The sequence below is a fragment of the Canis lupus genome, chromosome 11 (assembly GCF_048164855.1).
Source record: "Canis lupus baileyi chromosome 11, mCanLup2.hap1, whole genome shotgun sequence".
In the NCBI taxonomy this organism is placed as follows: domain Eukaryota; kingdom Metazoa; phylum Chordata; class Mammalia; order Carnivora; family Canidae; genus Canis; species Canis lupus.
Genome location: NC_132848.1, coordinates 65,120,037 through 65,142,296, shown reverse-complemented (window position 1 = coordinate 65,142,296; position 22,260 = coordinate 65,120,037). Strand labels below are relative to the sequence as shown.

Here is a 22,260-nt window from a genome sequence, read left to right as displayed (position 1 = left end):
TGTTCCCTAAGTTGGCTCAGAACCATGGCTGGCACGAGATTCCACAGAGCCCGCTGCTGTGTTGCTCCCACTATCTGGAGATGACGCCCAGCCCGAGGAACTCGCAGCTCTCTAAGTAGCCCCCAGGGGTATCTTAGGGAATCCCAGGACAGGACTTCATTCTGGGTCAGCTGGAGACAGAAGAAGGAAATGACAGTGGAAAGTTCACTCTTTCCCTCCAAAGCTTCTAAATCTAGGCTTGTCAAATATACACAAGCAGCCTTCTCTTTAGACCCTTCTCCTAAAGCCAACACAACAGACGTCAAAGGCAGAATGTGTTCCAGAAGACATGCTGTTGAGGGTCAGCCCCCCACGGCGTCACCAGGTGGCCTAGCAGGTGTTCCTGCGGTGGTTCTCAGCACCGGCTGCAACTTAGAATCTCCCGGGAAGCGTGTAACATCCAAATGCCCAGGCCCCCAACTAAGTCAGGGTCTCTGGGCCTGGGATCCAGGCCTTGGTATTTTTAAAACTCCCCAGGTAATTCTCATGTTTAGCCAAACTTGAGAAAAGCTTCTGCATTCTCTCCTAACTTCGGGCCCTTAGAAATGTCAGTGTAGAGAGTTCTCCATCTTACCTGGATCGTTCATTTGGATGATGGTCCTAGTGCCTGACTATCCCGGGTTGCTCCTCTCTGAGACACAACCCCACACAGGGATGGGAACACTTAAAGAAAGATCAACTACCAGGCCAATGGGCTTCCCCCGAGGACCCAACCTTAAGATTTTATCTCTGCATTGAATAGTGTGGTCAGGTTTGAGTTTCTAAGAAGGCCAAGAACCTGCCCCCAGGCCTGGTTCCTGTGCCCGAGTTTGGTTGGAGAACGAGGTGCAGAAGCTGGTGGAAGCTCCTCTGGGGACAGAACAAGCTTAGTAGGGCTCTCATTTTAGTTCCTCATGATTTCCTGAAGTTTGGGAGTAAAGATAGAAGCAGAAGACACCAGAATCAAAGACTTAATCCTGGTCTTAGAAGCATCATGATTGGATGACCACCTCCTTGCTCATTTCCTCAAGGGCCAAGGTCCCAAACTGTTGATGACAACATAGACTTTATCCCCATTCTGCGAACACACCCGACCTGTTTGTGTGCCTACAGCGTCATCCACCTGTTAAGAGCTCTTCTGCCTGACGTGGTGGCCTATCCTGTCCCACAGACGACAGGCGTCCTGGGGTCAGCGACTGAGCCTTACCGGGCCCGAAGCCAGCCTCCTGCAGCCAGAACCCTGCAGGGTCTCCAGGAACACTGATGAGTTGGTAAAAAAAAAAAAAAAAAAATGCAGGCAGCAATGTTTGGAGAAGAGGAAGGCTGTCGTTCCCCCTCTAGGGGCTTTTCTGAGAAGTAACTTGATTAAGGGCACAGTGGGTGACGTGCAGCAAGGACGCCGCGTGGGGTAGACGTTACGAGGGTCACTCACCACTGTCCAGGGGCCCGAAGTCTGCGGGAGACATGCCTCCTGGTGGGAACGGGAAGCGCTCGTTCTCCACAGAGGCCTGCCCTCGGGCCCCACTGCCTCGGGGCTCTGCTCCCCACCTGGCGAACAGCCCCAGGTACCCAGCCCTCTGCTTCACCCCCTCATGGGGGGGTGGCAAGGGGCTCTGAACAGCTGTTGATCTGCCCTTTGGGGGTCTGAGGCCAGCCCCAGCCCACACGGGCACAGCTGTGCCAGCCACTCCGGGATGGCCCCTTCAACCAGGCTCCCTAAGAGGTGGCAGGTGGCAAGTGGCAGGTGGCAGGCGGGCCCTCCCCCCGCCAGGGACCGGCTGGTCCCCGCATATGCACCACCTTCTCCTAGGGCCTGAGAGCCAGGCCAGGTGTGGGGCTGGACCCGAACCCCGACTGCAGATGTGGGCCTAATGAGGCTCCCATTCCGCAGTAGGCCGCCAAGGGCAGGCCGTCCTCCACAGGGGCCGCAGTCGGGACGGGGGACAGGTTTGTCAAGACCCACTTCGGACGGTGCCAGGGCCACGGGGGGAGTCACTTCGCCCCCGCCCACGCTGCCAGCCTCCCCAGAGGCTGAAAGCGGAGGAAACAAGCCCACAGACTCCTCCTCACTGACTTCTCAGCAGTCCCCGCACCCAGACTGGGCAGGGCCAAGGCTGGGGATTCCTCTGGAGCGAAAGCAAGATGGATCTGCAATTTTTTTAAAATAAATCTGGATTTGTTGATTATTGATTTATTCATGAGACACAGAGAGAAGCAGAGACATAAGCAGAGGGAGAAGCAGGATCCCCATGGAGAGTCTGAGGCAGGGACTTGATCCCAGGACCCCTGGATCACGACCTGAGCCAAAGGCAGATGCTCAACCACCAAGCCACCCAGGTGCCAGATGGATCCGCAAGGTGACCAGAGAGTCCCCTGTGCCCCTTCCTCCCTGTCCAGGGCCCCCTCATCCATGAGCTCTCCTCTGAGACATCTGTATGCTCTCCTCGCCCACAGGCACCTGCTGGCAGGAAACCAGGGCATCGGTGGTTGGCACCTTTGTGTCATTTCAGTCGGGCCTCTGGTTGGCACGGCAAAGCCTCAGGGCCACACTTTTCCTGAGTTGAAGAACTCCAGGCATGGCGAGACTCTGCAGGAGAGATGAGACGGGAACGGGATGGGGGCTGCAAAGGCATCCTAGGGCCCTGAAACTGCATTATCTATGTGGGTCTGGCCAGCTCAGGCTCTGCCCCCCTGAAAGCGTTGGCACCCCTCAGAGTTATGTCCTTGGTCAAGGTTGCGCCTCCCTCCATGCTCCTCTCAGGGTCATCTCTACAGCATCTAGCACTTCCACTGCCATCCAGACCCCATATTCTCAAATCCTTACCTCCACCCTGAGGTCCCTGAATACCATGCCTGAGTATCATCAGGCTGGTTTCCACCTGACACGTAGATCTCCTTCCCCACACCTCTGCTCTTTCCCCCAGAGTTCCATCAAAGTACCCCCATCCACCCTGGTCTCACCAGGCCCAACGTCATGAGCCATCCTGGCCTCCTGGGACTCTCTCCCTTGCTTTCCACAGCTGCTCTATCTGCATGACCCCTGCTGCCTACACCCCCATCCTCTCCATCCATTCTGTCATTGCCTTAGTTGGAGCCCTGGAACCCTCACTTGCCTATTGGGGCATATTATATCGGGCATATTATATGTTCGACGTGGCTTTGGGGAACTGGTGTGCATGGCTTTTCTGCTTAGAAAGGATCAAAAAATAACTTTGGTTTTAGAAATCAATATAACTTTTATCATTATCAAAAACTTTTAGCCTTTTTTAAATGAAGAATATAAACAATCAGTAACTATTGTTGACTATCACCAAGAATTCTCATTCTGAGAGACTCTATTGGGCAACATTTACACCAAGGATAGCTTTTAAAGTCCAAGGGCCTGGCACTCTCAAGCACCATTTGATACGTATATATTCTATCTTAAGTGTCACGTTGTTCATTCAGGGGCATTAAGTACATTCACCTTGTTGTGCAACCACCAGCACACCCATCCACAGAATTCTTTTCATCTTGCAAAGCTGAAACTCTGTACCCCTGAAACACTAATTTCCTCCTCGTCTCTGCCCCCGGCACCCTCCCTCTACTTGTTGTCTCTAGGAGTTTGACTGCCTTAGGTACTTTCCATGTGGACTCGCCTGAAGCCTGCTTGAACATCTCGAGCCTTTGCCCTTGAGCTCTCCTTTGCCTGCAATGCCCTCTCCTGACTTTCAGACTCCCACCCACCCTTTAAGACCCATGTGTCTCCTTCCTCTGAAGCATTCCTTGCCTATTAAAGTCAAGTTCATAACCTCCCTCCCACCCCATGGCATTCCCCCACTGACCCAGCAAATACTTCAGTTTGCACATATCTGCAATGATTTACCTACACAGACAGCTCCCTGAGGCCAAGGACCCTGCGCCTTTTGTTCATCACCAAGGCCTCAACACCCTGCAGAGCCAGACTCATTAGCTGAAAGATGTCCCGTCTCTCCCTCAGCTCCATCCATCAAAGACCAACAGATGTCCTGGGATCCCCCTGTTCCACCAAGGACCTCTCTACTTCCCTGGGCTCCAAACCTTTGTTTTTCATTTCATTAGGTTGGGAAAGAACAGTTCAGCTTTTTCCCAGGAATCCCAGCAATGTGCCCTAGTGGCCTAGGCAGCCCCTTCCCCAACAAGTGTGACTGGTGACCTCTGTGTGGCCACCGGCCAAGATCTTTGTTCTACAGGGGAAGTGCAGACAGGGTGCCCACGAGCAACAGGTCCCACCAAAGATGTGCAACGCTGATTGCCTCTCCCCAGCCCGGCCAAGATGGAGGGAGGGCAAAAGGCCTGAGTGAGGCCTAGAGCAGCTCTGGTGCCCGCACCTGCTGGCTCCGGGCGGCCTGTAGGCCGCTGCTGCTCTCCGGGTCGTGACCCCACCCTGTGGTCTGCTGGTGTCAGGCGGGTGGCTGAGCCATCTCACATGTCGGCAGCAGGCCTCCACCCCGTCTTCACGGAAACGCAGCAGTGGCCACTAAACTAAACATTGGACAGAGGCAAGTTTCAGACGGTTCTGGAGGCCGAGCTTTCTCTCTGAGGAACGGTCCTTGCCAGAACTTTAGGCCCCAGTGAAGATTTCTGCTCAGGCGCAGGGGACAGGCCTCCACTGACCGTCTGGCTAAGAGAAACGCTTGGAGGTTGATGGCATTTCAGGTCAAGCGCCCCCCGTGCTGGCTGGGGCAGAGGCTGATCTTGGCTACAAGAGTAGCCAGAGATAGTCCGCATCACACTTGCTGGGCGGAGAGGAGATTCCTGGGTCCTACCCGGATAATCCGATTAGCTGGTTCTGAACCTCTGGGAGGGGTGGGGGTGGGGGTCCATAAATCTCCCTAATTAATAAGCCCCCACCCTGCCCCCAGGGAATTCTTGTGCTCACTAAATCTTGCAAAGCTTTTCCTGACGGGTCCAATAGCAACAAATCCAACAGGAAGAGAAAACTCACTTCCGTCCCAGGGTCCAGATATGAGCAAAGCAAAAGAGTCACAATCATTAAGCCACCACCACCCGAGGGCAATGGTCGTGTATTTGTCTCCAGAAACCCAGTGCCTGGGCAGAGGGTGGTCTTGGCCCTTGGAGGAGGTTATAGAGGAAGGAGATGAGAAAAGAAGGGGGTCTCCGGTGGGACTATCGTACAAAGACATCAGCCTGTGGGGTCACAGCAAAGATGAAGATGGATGAGGGGCCCCACAGCAACATAAAATCACATGCCAGGGATGGATCTCAAAAATGTGACAGTGAAAGAAAGCATCACAGGAGGATAATACAGTAAGTTCCATTTATATGAATTTTTAAAAACCGATGGATGCAAAGAGCATATTGCACAGGAACGCAGACGTAAGCCCTAAGTCTGTAAAAAGCAGTGAAGGAATGATGGCTCTGGAATCCAGATGGGTCCCTTGCACTATCCCAGTGGGAGAGGGGACCACAGGGGACTTCAAAGGTACCTATTCAAAAAAAGAAAAAAAAAAAGGTACCGATTCATTTCTAGTTCTTGAACGGGGGTGGGCGGACACTCAGATGTGGGTGCGTGTACCATCCTGCATAGATGATGTATGAAGGCTTTTAAACCTACAGATGAAACAACGAGCAGCATAAGTGTGACCATGGCTTGTTCGTCAAATTCTGAAATACTGGAAAAGGCAGGCCCTTCTAGAATTTGTGGCAGGTATGGCTTGAGTGAATAAGAGGAAGTCCCATGGACCACGGGGACTGGGGATGTTTGGCACTTGTTACTACTTGAGCTCACCTCGGGGACAGGGAGGGGCAGGTGAGTGAGGTGCTGGGGAGCTGACTGGGAGAGAAGTTACAGCGTCCAGGCCACAGGCCTTGGGCTGACAGCCATGTCGCAGAGCCGGGTCCTGGAGAGAAGGGGGACATGCCAGGGTCAGCAAATCCAAAAGGGCCATGATGGGAAGGAGGAATTCAGACTGGAAGTCAAGCAAGTGGGACAAGAGGAGGGTACATGAGATGGGGCGTGATCTGAAGGAGCCAGCCTATAGGAATTCTCTGAGCTGGATTCGGGCCCCATCTGGTCTGTGGCAAACTTCTGGAAGTAGACCTGACGTGAAGGAGAATGTCAGCCCCAGAGGGGATGCCAGTGTACAGAGCCACAGGTGGCCAAGAGCAGCCCCCCTGAGGCAGAACCCAAGGTGGCCCCATGAACCATGACCCCTCCCCCCCCCCCAGGGACATAAGCAGCCTTAGAAGAAAACTGTCCACTTTCTGGCTCAATGTAGAAATCCCTTCTCCATCCTGTCACAAATTCCCAAGCTCGGACCATTCTAGAGGCACAGGACCTCTGGAGGGTTCTGCCCCATTGTAAATAGTCACGCCTTCTTATGGAATCTTTTGTTCTGAGCTGCATTTCAGCCTCCTTGGCATCTTCCCCCCATCGTGTCCCCTGTGCTTTCAGGAGCTATGCAAAATTAGCCAAGTCCCTCTTGCACCCACTGGGTTAGCAGGACTGTGGGTCCTGGCCAGCAAGCAGAATGAGGTCCCACTAGGGGAATGGTGCAGTTGACGCAAGGATGTGCCAACCTGACTGCCTCTCAGAGCAGGACTTGCTGTGGTCAGCACACAGCCTCCAGCTCTCTGGGGTTGGCTGAGAGCTGCCTTACACCAAAACGACTGATCAGGGGCAGGTGTCTAAACGCTGGCCACTGCGTCCCCCACCGGCCACTTCAATGGGCCACATATGCCCGTGGGCTCGGCTTTGTGGGGCCTGCATCCCAGCATCAGCACCCTCCGTGTGCAACCCTGCTTCCGCTCCCTGACCTTCTGCTCCCTGACCTGCTTGCCAAACTCCAGCTCAGCACCTGCTTCCAGAAAGCCCTATCTGCCACAGAAAGGGAGTCTTTACAACAGATGGAACCAAAGAGGAGGTGGTGTTGGATGCTCAAGCAAAGAAAAAAAAGATGGTCTTTCCATTTTCAGATACCTGATTCTCTGCAGCCTTTGCTAAGAGTCTGGGGGTTCCCTAAGAGCTCCTTCAAAGGACACAGGAAAGGATTTTCTTCAGGAGAGAATCCTCTGCACCTCTCCAACCTAAGCGGCCTCCAGCGGATAGTTCAGAATGGGCCAGACTGCAAACATCTCAGCTCCCTGCCCCTGGGCAGGACTGGAAGAGCCATCACCCTCTATTTGTTGACGCCAGGACGGGATTTGCTAGCCCAAACCAGCAGAACCACCTGGCAGTTTCCACTCACTTGGAGAGGGTTTCCTTTCAAGTTCAGTTCCTTTCCCAGCCCTGGAATTCCCAAAAGCAGCAGCTTCCTGGTTCTCCCTCCTCTGGACCCATAGTACTGAGTGTTCTTGCCCCATTATATGCAATTAATTAGGCACCGCTGTAGGACAATTCCCAGGCTCCCGGCTGCTCAGCTCATTGACTTACCCTCTGAATTAGTATTTCCTACTGAAAAATAGCAACCAGCTAGGAGCTCCTTATCCAGGTTTGGGGTTTTTTTTGTTTGTTTTTTGCTTTTTGTTTTGTAGAAAGACGACTATGCCAGACTTCCTCCTAGCATGGCTATTGGGTTAAATTACAGGGCATGATTTCCAATCTTTTCTTTTTAAGTGACTTTTGCTATCATCGTCACTTGTTTTTATTATTAAAACAAGAGAAAGTCATTGTATTGGTTTCCTATTGCTGCTGAAACCAATTACTACAACCTCAGCAGCTTAAAACAATCCAAATTCATCATCTTATAGTTCGAAGGTCAGAAGTCCAAAGTGGCTCTCACAGGGCTAAAATCAAGGTGTCAGGAAGGCTCCCTTTCCTTTTTTTGGAGGCCCTAGAACAGAACCCCATTCTTACCCCTTCCAGCACTTCTGGGGGCCTGGCCCCCTGCCATCGACACTGGCAGGTGGAGTCTCTCCGGGCACCATTCTTCTGTGCCTGCTCCCCCTCCCCCATGTAAAGACGCCTGTGATTACACCGCGTCCCCTGGATTATCTAGGATAATCTCCCTTTCAGCTGATTAGCAACATCAACCTCACCTTAATTCCCTTTTGTCGTGTAATCTTACATACAGGCTCTGAGGATTAGGACGGGGACATCTTTGGAAGGTCATTATTCTGCCTACAACATACATGCTCATAGAAAATTGAGAAATACAAAGTATAAAGGAGAATATATAAATCACTTGCCATCCCGCTGCCCAGAGATAACCAACAGGTACAGGTCAGTGGATCTCCATCCAGTCCTCTGTTCAGAGCATGGCTTTTTGCTTAGCAAACTAGATTTAGGTAATACTATAGGGTCTAGTAACTTTCCTTAATGGTACGCATGTATTCCCATGCTATTTAGTATTTTGCTACATCTCATCTTTTAATGGCTTTCTAGGATTCTACTATGTAGATGTACTACAATTTATTTAACTTAGTTAATCCTCTGTTGTAAGGCACATACCTTATCTCTAAGTTTTCTTTATGCCTAGGAGCCCGGTGGTAAACATCCCTAAAGCTACATCTTTATATACGTTCTTAGGCTACATATCCTAAAGGTACCCCAGAGACTGGGTACCAGCCATAATATTTGTCCTGTAAAGTGGGATGTTTTTGAGACTGAAAAGGGGTAATCTTAAAAGTTAACAGTAACTAATAACTAAGAATAAGCCAGGACTGATGTGGGCGTGATCCCTTTGCCCACCTGGCCTCCCGAAACGTGGCAATGATTCACATTCCCAGCAGCAGCACCCAAGTATCCTAGCTGTAAGCCTTTGCCGAAATTGCCAGCCCCCCTTCCTGCCCCCAGTCGCGTCTTCCTAAAACTGAAACCACACAGAGGCAAATGCCATTCTAACTCTCAGGGGACAGGTGGCAGTGGAGGCCCGTTTCTGGAGGCAGGGAAAGGACGGCTAAGCCATGGCTGGCCCTCGTTGCCAATGATTTTACTTTAGGTGAGTCTATCGTGGCTTCTGATCCAGGTACAGGCTGGATTAGCTTCAAGGCAGTGGTGACCGGCCCCCCCTCCCTACACAAGGATGCAGGGACAGGTTCCCTGGATCCTGGAAGAGGCACCTTCCCACAGAGCCTTCCCCAGGCCCAGGCAGCTGTCCTCAGGGAGTCCGACAGCAAGACAGTATTACCTGAGCAAATTCACCTGACAAACTTGGCTGAGCAGGAGGCACTGACCCTGCAGAGCCAAGGATGAGAGCTTGAAGCTGCAGCCAATTCCCCACACAATGTTTCGGGGACCAAGTTACACTTTCTCATCAGAGAACCTCCTTTTGGATAGAACCCTCTGAAACCATCAACTGTCAAGAACACACTCAAATAGGGGCGCCTGGGTGGCTCAGGTCATGATCCCAGGGCCTTGGGATGGAGCCCCGCATTGGGCTCCTTGCTCAGTGGGAAGCTGCTCCCCCTGCTGTGCTCTCCTCTGTCTGACAAATAAATAGGATCTAAAAAAAAAAAAAAAAAAAAAAAAAGAACACACCCAAGTAAGGCAGCTGAAACCAGTAACCCAGAGGCCACTCAGCAGACGTTTGACTCATTCTTGTTGACTCATGTGCTGGAAAAGCAAACCCAAATGCGCCCCGATAGCAATCTAGTTTGGGAGCAGTTTCACTTGTTAGCAACTGGCTATCGGCCTATAGAGAATGTAAGCCTTCAGATATCGGCCCCAGACCCCTAGGTTACCCTGCCGTGAAGACCCACACGGCCGGCTTCAGGCCTTTGCATCTGCAACTCCTTGCCTCCCTTGGATACCCACTGGCTCACTCCCACTCAGAGCTCTGCACAAATGTCACCTGCCCATAGAAGTTTTACCTGATGGATGATCCTATCAGAAATAGCCCCCCCAACCCCCCTGCCTGGTTTCCCTTCATCACACTTACCACTACTCTCCATTGTAGGGTACACTTAAGGGCCTCATTACCTGTCTCCCCGCGTTAAAATGCCAGGTGCCGGGGGATCCCTGGGTGGCTCAGCAATTTAGAGCCTGCCTTCAGCCCAGGGTGTGATCCTGGGGTCCCGGGATCGAGTCCCACGTCGGGCTCCCTGCCTGGAGCCTGCTTCTCCCTCTGCCTGTGTCTCTGCCTCTCTCTCTCTGCGTGTGTCTCTTGTGAATAAATAAATAAAATCTTTTAAAAAAAATAATGCCAGGTGCAGGATGGTGACATTTGCATTTACAGCCCAGGCCCCAAGTCTTAGGCCAGCGCCTGGCACATCGTAAGAACGCAATAAATACTTGTTGAAGGAGTGAATGAATCCTAAAGTTAGTGTTGAGGCAAACACAGAACAGCCGGCCTTTCACCGGGCAGATGGGGACTCACCTGAGTGGTATGTGGGAGCCAGGCGACGTCTCGAGGGGCTCTGGGGATAAGCTGGGGTGGAGAGAGAGCCAGGGTGTGTGGCTTGCGGCCCTGTGGTTGCAGACACCATAGGGGGAGGGGGGTCACGGCCAGGGGCTCCCTCCTGGTTTGACAGCCGCTCTCCTCAAGCGCTGACCTGGTAAAACTGGAAAAGTCTAGAAGCATCATTTGACTGATGGGAAACTGAGGTCCAGAGAGACTTAAGTGGCAGAGCTGGGGTTCACACTCAGGTCTATCTGACACCCCGTCGGCTCTTCTTTCTAAAATGCACCACCACCCCCCGGCAGTGGGAGGAGGGAGTCTCTGGGCAAAACTGCTCTGGAAAACCTTGACCAGCAGCTCCTCTGATGGTAGCAGAACAGACTCCAAACAATATTTCCTCTGAATTTTTACAATTCTCTATCAAATGACAACGCTGGACTTTGTATAACGGCGTTGTTCTGCAGAACTTTCTACAATAATGGAAATATTTCTATTTCTGCGCCGTCCCATATGGTAACCCCGCGTCACACGGGGCTGGTGGGCCTCTGTGGCTAGTGGGGCTGAGGAAGTGACTCCTAAGTTTTAAATGTGATGTCACTCAATCAACTTACATTTAAGTATGAATGGCCGTCTGTGGCTAGCGGCTACCGCTCCTGGACAGCACCATTCTAGAAACTTGTATAGAGAGGCCTTACTCTGGAATAGGAAGAGGAGGGGCAGGTGGGAGGGAGAGATGGGCGGAGGAGAGAGCTGGGGGGGGCGGGGAAAGAGACGCAGAGAGACACGCAGAGGGGGAGAGGGAAAGAAGGGGAGAGGGGGGAGAGGGGTGAGGGGGCGAGGGAATGAGGGGGAGAGGGGGCGAGGGAGAGAGGGAGTAAGGGGGAGAGGGAGAGAGGGGGTGAGAGGTAAGAGGGAAAGGGAGTGAGGGGGCGGGGGGAAGGGGGAGGGGAGAGGGGTGAGGGGGCAAGGGAGAGAGGGAGAAAGGGGGTGAGGGGGAGAGGGGGTGAGGAGAGGGGGTAAGGGGGAGAGGGAGAGAAGGGGAGGAGAGAGAGGGGTGAGGAGGTGAGGGAATGAGGGGGAGAGGGAAAGAGGGGGCAAGGGAGATAGGGAGAGAGGGGGTGAGGAGGAGAGGGGTAAGGGAATGAGGGGGAGAGGGGTGAAGCAATGAGAGGGAGAGGGTGACAGGGAGAGAGAGGGGGAGAGGGAGAGGGGGACAGGGGGAGAGAGGGGGAGAGGGAGAGGGGGACAGGGGGAGGGGGTAGAGAGGGAGAGGGGGAGGGGGGAAGAGGAGGAGGGGAGAGGGGGGCGAGGGGGAGAGGGAGAGAAGGGGAGAGGGAGAGAGAGGGGTGAGGAGGGGAGGGAATGAGGGGGAGACGCGAGCGCGCGGCCTGGCCGTAGTTCCCCGCCGCGGCCACGAGATGGCGCCCCTGCTCGCAGGCCGGGGGTGGGGGAGCGCGGCCGGCGCCCCGTGGCCCCCGCGGCGCCCCCTGCACCTTCGCGGCTCGCTCTCCCCACCTGCCCCCCCGCGCCCCGCCCCCGACTCCGCCCACCTGGAGCCGGAGGCCCGCGGAGGACGTCGTGTGAGGCGGCCGCGGGGTCCGGGGCCGAGGGCTCTGAGCCCGCCGAGCTCGTCGCGCCCGAGGCCGGGGCGGGGGATGCACCCGGGGCCGCTCCGCAAGCCCCCGCGGGGGCGCTCCCAGCTCCGGGCCGGCCGAGCCGCCAGGGGGAGGGCAGCGTCGCGGGGCGCCCTCGTGCGGCGGCGGCCGCTCCTGCCCTGCGCCCTCCCGAGCAGCTCGGTGGGGGCGGGGAGTGGGGTCCGGGCCACCTGTGCTCGCACGAGAGCCGAGCCTGGACGCAGGAAGGCGCCCACAGCAGCCCTGGCCCCCGAACCCGGTCCCTTCGGACCCAGCCCCTTGGCAGCCGTGACGCGAATCGCTACGGCCCCGAGGTCATCCGAGGTCAACCGAGGCAATAACCAGGAGCATCATTAATTCCTGAGGCCTCAGTGGCTCATTTATCTCTGATATGCACGGGCATCAAAGGAGGGTATTTATAGCTTGGAAACAAGCCTCCCATTCTTCCCCTGCTGTGATAAATAATAAAAAGCGCCCGGGCTCCTTCCTGGGCCATCTCTTTCCTGCTGGTCCCAACTGTCCCCGGACAAAAGCCAGCCCAGCGCTCCCCCCTCTCTCTACTCCTGCTCTTCCCTCTTGAAGGACCGGGCCACAAACCCGGCCCTGCCACTTACTAGCTGTGTGACTAGGGCAAGTGACTTAACCTTAACCTAGGCCTCAGTTTCCCGGTCTGTGAAATAGGGCTGATAAGAGCATGTAAGGCTGGCCTGTGAGAACTACACGACCCAAAATGCTCAGCACAGAGCCTGGTACAAAATAATGCCAGCGGCCTTCGTCAGTACCTCAAAATCCTTATTTTATCCTACCAGGACTTGTAGCTGGTGTGCACCCTGTATCTTTCACGTTCCACGGTGGCCTGTAAGAGATGAGTGAGGACGCATGGAGCCCCCACTGGAACCCGGGACTGCCCAGCTGTACCAGGAATCGGATCATTGTAGGTCTGTATGCAGGGGAGGCGGCCGGGGGCAGGGGGGATCTTCAGCCTTAAGGAGGCTGTGAGCTGGGCCCAGGTCGGTTTCTCAACCTCTGCACTCTTGACGTTTTGGTCCAGGTGACGCTTTGTCGGGAGGTGTCATCCTGTGCGTTTCAGAATGTTTAGCAGCATCTCAGGCCCCCACTCACTAGGTGCCAGTAGCAGCCTGCTAGTCGTGACAGTCAAAACTGTCTCTGGACATCCCCGCATGTCCCCTGGGAGGCAAAACTGCCCTGGGTCGAGAACCTTTGGTCTCGGCAGATGGGGGGAGTGCGGAGACCTCCCCGCAGGTACCTGGTAGAGCTAAGGTGACGAGGCAGGAACGAACGGAGAAGAGACTCTCCTGCCAGACCCTCAGGGTTGAGCACAGAGGTGAGCCCTCCGAGAGGAACACCCGCCACGGCCTTCCCCAGGAAGAGTGTGCCCTGCTTGGATGTGCACCTCCGGGTGGCCCCCGGCCACAGGTCAAACACATAACCCTGCCCGGCCCAGGTGCCCTGGCTGAGGAACAGTGCCCCGGAGCCCCCACGGGGCAGACCTCGGGTCAACACTCATCTTTGGGCCAAGGACCCCCCGAGTGCGGATCCCTGCGCTGCTCCTCACTCACCGGGCGACCTCTCTGGGCCTTAGGATCCGCATCTGTTAAATGAAGGCATTAAGAGCATTTACCTCTTAGGGTCATTATGGGGATTCAGTGACTTAACATATGTAAAGTGCTTAGCACAGAGTCTGGCACATGGCAAGTAGGAAGTAAGTATTCGTTAAATAAGTCAAAACCCAAAAGGCAGAGGCCACAGACCAGGGGACTCAGGCTTCTTTAAGTCAGAAGTTGCCCCTGCTGTGACCTCCACCCGGAAGGTGTGTTTCCACGGGCCCCTGGGCATCTGCGCCAGGGGTTAGGGGCTGCGTGCATGCGGATCTCCGGGGATCCCCCCTACAGAGCTCGTTGCTCTTAAAGTCAACCTCCTTCGCCCAGACAGAAAATTCAGCGCAGGGGGCTTCGGAACTTCCCATTCGACAGCCCCTGGGGACTTCTTTGATTTCCGTGTGTTGGGAGGAAAGCCTTTCCCTCTACCAACTTAGGTCTGAGGGGTGGGAGTAGAGACCAGATTAATAGGACAAAAGGCCAAGTGCGTCACACACTAGTGCGGGAGCACCGAGTAATGGGTAACTCACTGGAAAACCAGAGGTAGAGGTGTATATACCAGTTTAACCAAAGGAGGGGCAGTGGTTAGGGCTTCAAGGGATGGAAGGTTCGATGAGGAATGTATACACAGTTTCTCCAGGAATGTCCCTGTGCCCCATATCCCTGCCTCCCTGACGGAGGCTTCCCTGGAGGGCTGGGGGTAGGGTGGGCAGCTGGTCTCCTAAAGCTCTATGCTAAGGGGAGTCCAGACGAGGCTTCTATGCATCTGCTGTTGGGTTGTGGGTCCCTTCCTGGGAAGTACCTGTGGAGGGAGAAGGCGTGAGGGAAGGAATCGGGGTGAGTGGATGTGGCCTTTTGGGAGCCCTAACACTTCTGCTTAGCAGGGGAGGCAAAACCCAAGTCAGGAGGCCTCCCCGACACAAGCTGGACAAGCCCCCCAGCGTTGCCAACTGCGGTGTGCTAGTGACCCATGGCTGTGTAACAAACTACCCTAAAACATCTATCTCGGCTTAAACAATAAACATTTATCATCTCTAACAGTATCTAAGAGTCAGGAACTTGGAAGCAGCTAAGCTGGGTGGTTCCGGCTCAAGGCCTCTCACGAGGTCGCGATCGATGTGTTGAATGGGGTTGTCGTCAGCCCAAGGCTTGGCTGGGGCTGTAGGGTCCGCATCTGAGAGGCCTCCTCTCACAGCTGTTGGCGGGGAACCTCAGTCGCCACGGCACGGACTGTGATAGGGCTGCTTGTGTGACTGTATGAGGTGGCACTAGCTTCCCTCTGAGTGAGCAGCCCAAGACAGAAGCTAATGCAGAAGTCATAATGTCTTTACTGGGCGAGGCTTAAAGGCGTGTTCGGTCACTGCCATTGTCTTGATGCCCATACAGGTCAGCCCTGATATAATGTGGGACACTACACGAGGCCAGGAAAACCAGGAGGTGGGGGGCATTGGGCACCATCTTGGAGGCTCTCTGAAACACTGTCCCAGAAGAATGTTCACCTGGGCGCTGGCCCAGGTGTCAGCCCAGCTCAGGTACACCCTTGTAGAAGACTCTCAGACAAAAATCCATCCCTCTGGAGTGGGATTTGGGGCTCCTACCCACTGCCCCAAGCATACCCACTCAGAATTGGGTCATGAGTCGTCCCCATGAGTCATCCCCATGGCAAAGGCTACAGGCAAGACACCAGGTGGGAGAAGCACAGGGTTCATGGGCCCTTCTCTCAGTCAAGACCAAGAAATAAAACCTTCATACAAAAATAATAATTAAAAAAACAATAACAACAGCAGCAACAGTAATAGGGAAACATGCAATTTTTTAACTATAAGATATTGGCCCAAGATTATAGAGGAACAGACATAATGGGGCTGAGGCAGTTCTGCAGGCTTCAGGGACATGAGTTAAGTCCTATCACCCAAGACCCTTCCTGAGTTCCAAGTCCAGATATGGGAAACTACTGTTAGCTTCGCGCCGTTTCCTGCTATCTCGTGCCTCCCAGCCATTGCATATGCTCTTCCCTCCGGCAGGAATACCTTTCCCTCAATCTTCCTCTTCTTGGTCACTGTTTATCCTTTCAGACTCGGCTCAAGGAGCACTGCCTCCAATAAGCCATTCCCAATCCCTCATCTGATGAAGCTGTCCTCTTCTGTGGTCTCAAAGCATCCTCACCTCCCACAGATCTCTACCGTGTTTGACCCCACTCACCGCTTGCTCCCCCACTAGACTTGAATCTTCTTGAGGGCAAGGCAACAGTGTCAGATTCATATTGTATGGTGCCCAGCCCAGTGCCTGGTGCATACTCCCACTAAATATATGTTTGTAAAAGGAAAGGAGGGTGGGCAAGAGGGAGAGAGAGGAGGAGGATAGGCTCAGGAGACAGTAGTAATGCATCACCTTTCTTTCTCCCCTTCATTCCCAAGAGTGGGGCTTCAAGCAAAACAAACCACTGTCCTCTGCCCCTCCACAGCCCAACCACAGTACACTGGAGAGTTCTAGTCTCTATCATACAACACACTGTTTGAGAAATAGCTTTCAGTATTAAAGGTGCTCAAAAAAAGGGGGTGGGGGAGGAGCTGCAGGAGTATTTGTCCTCAGGATATCTTGACTTTACTAGAGGAGTGTGGGGCTATCCACAGGTTGAAACCACTCCATGGTGACAATCTCTGTGACCCAGCGGGTTCCCTGAGAGCAGCCAACAGTGCTGACCGGAGGTGAATGTCTGTGATTAAGTGACTCAAGGCCATAACAGGGTGACTCTAGAATGAGATCAACTGTTGGAGAGAATTACAGGGGACTGAAGGTTTGGGGACACGTGACGTCCCTTGGAGTAGCCCAAGGCCACTGTCTGGGCCCATTCTGCCTAGATCCCTAAGTGAGAGCTCTCCCTGCCACCTCTGGGCATGCGTTAGCCTTCTGGTTATTCATAGCTACTCACTCACATGCTGTTTCCACATGCATCAAGTTAATATTTTAAATATTAACTGTTTTGTTTTGGTTTTCTGTTTTCTGAAAACTCATGTACTGAGAATGAATTAGTCATACTTCTTGGTTCAAGGCACATCAACTTTATTAGCATATGAAGGTCTCACTTTTATTTTACTTTTTCCCCCTTCCCCTCTGTCCCACCCCCAGCCTCATTTTCTTCCTCTTAACCATTGCTAAGATCCTGTGTGTCCTGCTAATCCGTATTCCTATTTGCATCCAGATCCAGTATTGGTATTATTTTGTACATATTTTTAAAAAATAAGCTGAAGTGGTCAGCATGTATGATATATATATATCATTCTCTTCTAACTCTTGTCTGGTCAAGATGATGAGATTTTGAGATGGCTCCAAGTTGATATGAGTCAAGATGGACCAGAGCATTTCTTTCATCTGCTGAATAGTACTCATCATTTCATATAACATTTTATTTATCTGCTTTCCTATTAATGAACTTCTAGGTGTTTCCAAATCCTATTACATATTCACATGTGTCTCTTTGGGGGCTTGGACAAGAGTTTCTTTAGGCTCAGCATCCAGGAGAGCTGGGTTGTAGGACCTACCTGTAGTGTTTCACTTAACGCTTCCAAACTGTTTCCCAGAAAGTCACAGCAGTTAACATTCCCATGAGACTTTGTTGTCCTCCATCTTTGGCAGCACTTGATATTATCCAACTTTTTAAAATTTGACAATCTGATGTGTATAAGGCCTATATCTACATCTTAACCAAATTTTCCCTTTCCATCCCCATCTGTTGTGTCCACCATTCAGTGTCAGGCTGTTCTGTTCTCACTTCCTCAGAAAGGGATGTAATGGCCAAAAGCAGAAGATGAGGAGGAGGCACAAGTGTTTGCTTCTGGCTTTTGAGTTTCAAAATCCTAGACTCTTGGAGGGCCAGAAAGGATTCACAGCACAGAAAAGTGATTTCAGGGAAAAACATCACAAAAGGGAGAGGAAAAGAAGGTACCCCCTTGAACAGCCCCACTTGAAAAACAGGGGGTGAGCTGGGTGAGGAGTGTTGAAAGGCAAGTTCCTACCACTTGCAGACCAGAACACTGATAGCTGAGACAGGTACCCTAAACACAGGAAGTGAGCCAGGTTTCAGGACAGCAGCGCGTGGCAGGGACGGTTTCCCTGGATGCCACCTTCTCCCAACACTTCTCAACTCTGGCTGCAATATGGAGGTCTATCCTCATGTTGCCAGGTCTTTCCATTTTTTCAAGAGAATCTAAAATCAAATTTTTTGTGTGGAAGCTCCCCTTTAAAAAAAATGTTACTATAGAAAACTTCAAACATATTTAAAAATAAACAAAATAGTTTAATGAACTTCCTTGTACTCACCACTGAGTTTCCCTAATTATGGACTCACGGACAATTTTGTTTCATCTATAACCCCACCCACTTCCCCCTATCTTCAATTATTTTGAAGTAAGTCCCAGACACACCATTTTCCTTGTAAAGATAAGGACTCATTTCTAAATATAACACAGTATCATAACTAAACAAACCCCGATAATTTCAGATCAAGTAGCCTGTCAGTGTTAAATTTTACTTTTCTCGTGAGCGTCATGTTTATTTTATATTACTTTATTTTCTACAGTTTGTTAGAAACAGGATCCAAAGTACATGCATTGCAAGCAATTGGTGCTTTTAAGTTTCTTTTAATCTACAGGTTGATCCCCATCTTTTTGTCCCTTGCAACGCATTTGTTAAAGCCAGATCTTTTGTCACATGATTTCCTACAGTCTGGATTTTCCTGGTGTCATTTAACATGCTTCTCTGTTTTCTGCATTTGCTGGTAACTGGTAGTTGGATCTAAAAGCTAAAGCTCTACTTCAAAAAAAAAAAAAATGTTCACAATCTTTTCAAAAGAATCTTTAAATACCCTCTGAGCCAGACAAAATACCTGCTGGACTGGATTTGACCTGCATGCTACTAATTTGCTTCCTCTGGCTTAGATGTTAATGATCATGAACAAAAGGATTCAGGGACCTCTATCCTGAGCTGAGCCCCAAGGAAAGAGCAAAATCTCAAATTAATGTGTAGGATCTGAGAGCAGGAGGCCATGTGCCTCACTTTCCAGAGAGAATCCAAGTCAAGGAGGTAGTAAAACTCAGGAGAAGGGAGGAGCGCGTACAGCTTGTTGAGGCCTGGCAGAGGGATTTTGCAGGCACTCAAGAGCAGCCCAGAGGTAGAGAGATGCCCAGTCCTGAGGGACCCTGCATCTCCATAGCAACCAAGGAGCATCTGCCCTGCTCCACCCCCATGCCACAGGAAGTCCTCCAGAACCACACAACCCAAAGGGGGTGGGGGGCAGATTCCAAATAGCTAGGCTGAAGATCAGGACTCCTTGATTGGAATGGGAGCCTGTATTAGACGTCCAGTTGTATTAAGGAAAACAGAAGTTTAGGTCTCTTCATCACTTGCGTTTGCCGACTGAGATTTGTACCCACTACACATGGGAGTCTCTGGGGACTCATTAAAAACCCCCTTGCAAAAAAAAAAAAAAAAATCCCCCTTGCAGCACACCACAGAGCCGTGCATTTGGGGGTGGGTGGGCTCTTTCCTGAGAATTGGACAGAGAAGAAGAACCCTCAGAGGGCATTATTGATTCTGGAAATCTTCTTTTCCTTCTGTTGGATTTTGATGGAAATATTCATCTAACTTTCTGGATTTTGTCTTTTTTTTAAAAAACATTTGAGCGCACTTCATAATTAATTTACTAATGGATTGTATTTTTCAGTCTGAACTGAGGTTCTTGTTTTTAGTAGAAGAATTATGACTCCATTCACTTACCATTATGTTTAGTCATTTCCTGGGTTCATATTTTGTTTCAATTTTTATATTTCCTTGCCTCTTTTCCATTATGTCCTTTGTTTATTTGTACCTTGCAAGTAAGTATGTATGCTAAGTCATATTTTTTTTCAGCAGTAATGGGCAATTAACTTAATAAAAAAAAAATCAAACTTGAGATCAGATTCGCAGTTACCAGAGGTTGGGGTGCAGGGGTGGGGGATTTGGAGGAAGGTGGTCAAAAGGTACAAACTTCCAGTCATAAGAGAAATAAGTACTAGGGATGTAATGTACAACATGATGACAAGAGCTAACAATGCCGTAAGGTATACAAGAAAGTTGTTAAGAGGGTAAATCCCAAGAGTTCTCATTGCCAGGAGAAAATGGTTTTCCTTTTTTTCTTCTTTTCTTTTTATTGTATTTCTATGAGGATGGATGTTAGCTGAACCTATTGTGGCAATCATTTGGCAATATGCCCATCAAACCATCATGCTACATACCTTAAGTTTATAGTGATGTATGTCAATTATTTCTCAATAAAACTGGGGGGAAAAAGACACGAGAAAGATTTCCATTCCTTTATGGCTACTTTTTAAAAAATTTTTTTAAAAATTTAAAAAAGATTTTATTTATTCATGAGAAACAGAGAGAGAGAGGCAGAGACAGAGGGAGAAGCAGGATTCATGTAGGGAGCCTGATGTGGGACTTGATCCAGGGACTGCGGGATCATGCCCTGAGCCAAAGGCAGACACCCAACCGCTGAGCCATGCAGGCATCCCATGACTACTTTTTTTAAAAAACAGATTTTATTTGAGAGAGAGCAGGAGGGAGACGGTGAGGGAGAGAATCTGAAGCAGACTCCATGCTGAGCATAGAGCCCTATGTGGGGCTCAATCCCACAATTGTGAGATCATGACCTAAGCTGAAACCAAGAGTCAGATGCTTATCCCACTGAGCCACCCAGGCGCTCCCTTAAGTTAGTTGACTGATGTGTGTTTTGACCATTACTTAGAGTGCTTTATCATGCACTTTCCCAGTGTATGTATATCTTTTCCTCATAGTAACTAATCTCTCTCAAGGCCAGTTAATTAAATGTCGTAAGATTTGTGGCAGCTTAAGTTTGGATCCAGGATCATAGGAAGTTTGTACATCACAGGTAGATAAAGACGTGAAGTTAAAAGTTTTGTTTCCCAGAAATCTATATTCTCCAGATCTATCTAGGAAATCAGATGAATATGCATTAAACTACATGATCATATGGTTTACATTCTTCCATCTGGTCCAAAGAATGGTGTCTGTCCAATCTCTTGCTAAAACATGATACATCGTATTATGCTATTCTCTAGATCTACTAATTTAGTAATTCCGTTAAAATGAAAAATTTGGCTAGTTGGGTATCCATTCATTTATTTCTTCATCCAATTATAATTTCTAAAGATAACCAATAAGAAAAACAAAAACCACTTTTCCATATTTAGTACTAGCAACACTCAGAATTTTTAACTCTCTTCTGTGACGGTTTTTGTTTTTTGTTGTTGTTGGTTTTGTCTTGGTTTTGGTTTTCTGCTTTTCACCACCTACCAAATAAAAGCAAAAAATACTCAAAAGAATGAGAAAGATCATCAGAAAGACCATCATATAATGGAAAGGATATGCTTAATAGTAAAGTGCTAGGGACAGTGAGCATATATGACCTCAATGTATAGTTACAAAATAAGCAAAAATGGGCATAAAAACAAGGAAATTTCATTCCAGAAAACACCATTGTCCTAAGAGATTTTGCTGTCCTATCCTCAGTTAGGCTTGAATTCAATTGCACAATAATAGAAATGTAAACATGGCAGCTGAAGACAATGGAATATTTCCCCCAAGTAACAAGATGTCTGGCACAAAACCTCCAGGGCCAATGCAAAGCCTGTGGAAGTTACCAAGTATCCAGGCTCCTCCTAACTTCATGCTTTGCTGCAGTGTGCTGTTCTTGACCTTGAAGTGTAGAGAAAGATTATTTTCAGCTAAAGGCAATTAAGAAGTAAATACAAGAAACGTCCTCTGCACCACTCTACTTAAAATGAATCCAGACTTAACTTTCTAAACCACCCAGTCTAAGTCAATAGCCATTTACAAAAGGCCCACAGTGTGCCTGGAATTGGGAAAGTCCGGGTAGACCAGGCATGGTTTCCACTTTGGGGAATGTGGCAGAGACTGCTAGCTGCCCACCCACTATCTAGTCTCCCCTAGTCTCCCCTAGTAAACAGATGGTTTTGATTTCGTTCGGGGTAGTAATGCACTCAGCTAAAGGATGGCATTTCCCAGCTTTCCTTGTAGTTAGGACTGGTCATATGACCTCTGGCCAAAAAAAAATGGAAATGGAAATGCAGAGCTTCCAGGAAGATTTTTTTTCCAGGAAGATTTCCAGAGTGTTGCTTCAGCTGGAGGTGAGGTTTCATCCTTTTCCCTTTTTAATTCCTGTTCCAGGAATACAGATATGGTAGCTGAGCTCCAGCAGTCAATTCTGAGACTGGCAGAGAAGAAAGAGTGAAGAAATGGGAGTGCCTGATGACTCTGTGAAGCCACGATTCCAGCCCTGGACTGCCAGATGTCTTAGAATCCTTAGCTATTTAAATTACTGTTATTAGAATTTTGTGCTGTGGGCAACCAACCCAAATCCTACATAGTATAAAGATGTTCAATGAGATCCATCTGCCTTTCTTTCTACTCCCTCTTTGACTTCTCTGCTTGCTTACAGTTGGACCTCTACCTCGTTGTGTAGGTGACATACCATTTCTCCATATCTCTGGCCTGTCATACCAGCTATTATCTTACCTATTTCAGTAACTTGTAAGTTGTTTGAGTGGTACCCTGCTAAGCTCTGCCTGGAACCCTAGTAACTATATCCAT

At 50.4% G+C, this 22,260-nt stretch overlaps 2 long non-coding RNA genes across 4 annotated transcripts in view; one reads left to right on the top strand and one right to left on the bottom strand.

Annotated features, from left to right (window-relative positions):
* LOC140600337 (uncharacterized) overlaps positions 1-11,086 on the bottom strand; it is a 28,862-nt gene extending 17,776 nt beyond the window's left edge. For all 3 annotated transcript variants that reach the window (XR_012003603.1, XR_012003604.1, XR_012003605.1), the window contains exons 1-2: positions 10,949-11,086; positions 10,317-10,500 (exon numbers count right to left, since the gene is read on the bottom strand). This is a non-coding gene — a long non-coding RNA (uncharacterized lncRNA). The remainder of the gene's footprint in view (positions 1-10,316; positions 10,501-10,948) is intronic.
* Positions 11,087-12,142: 1,056 nt separating this feature from the next.
* Positions 12,143-22,057, top strand: LOC140600332 (uncharacterized). Its single transcript, XR_012003602.1, has 3 exons — positions 12,143-12,383; positions 12,781-12,909; positions 21,838-22,057. It is a non-coding gene; the product is annotated as an uncharacterized lncRNA (long non-coding RNA).
* The last annotated feature ends 203 nt before the right edge of the window (positions 22,058-22,260 follow it).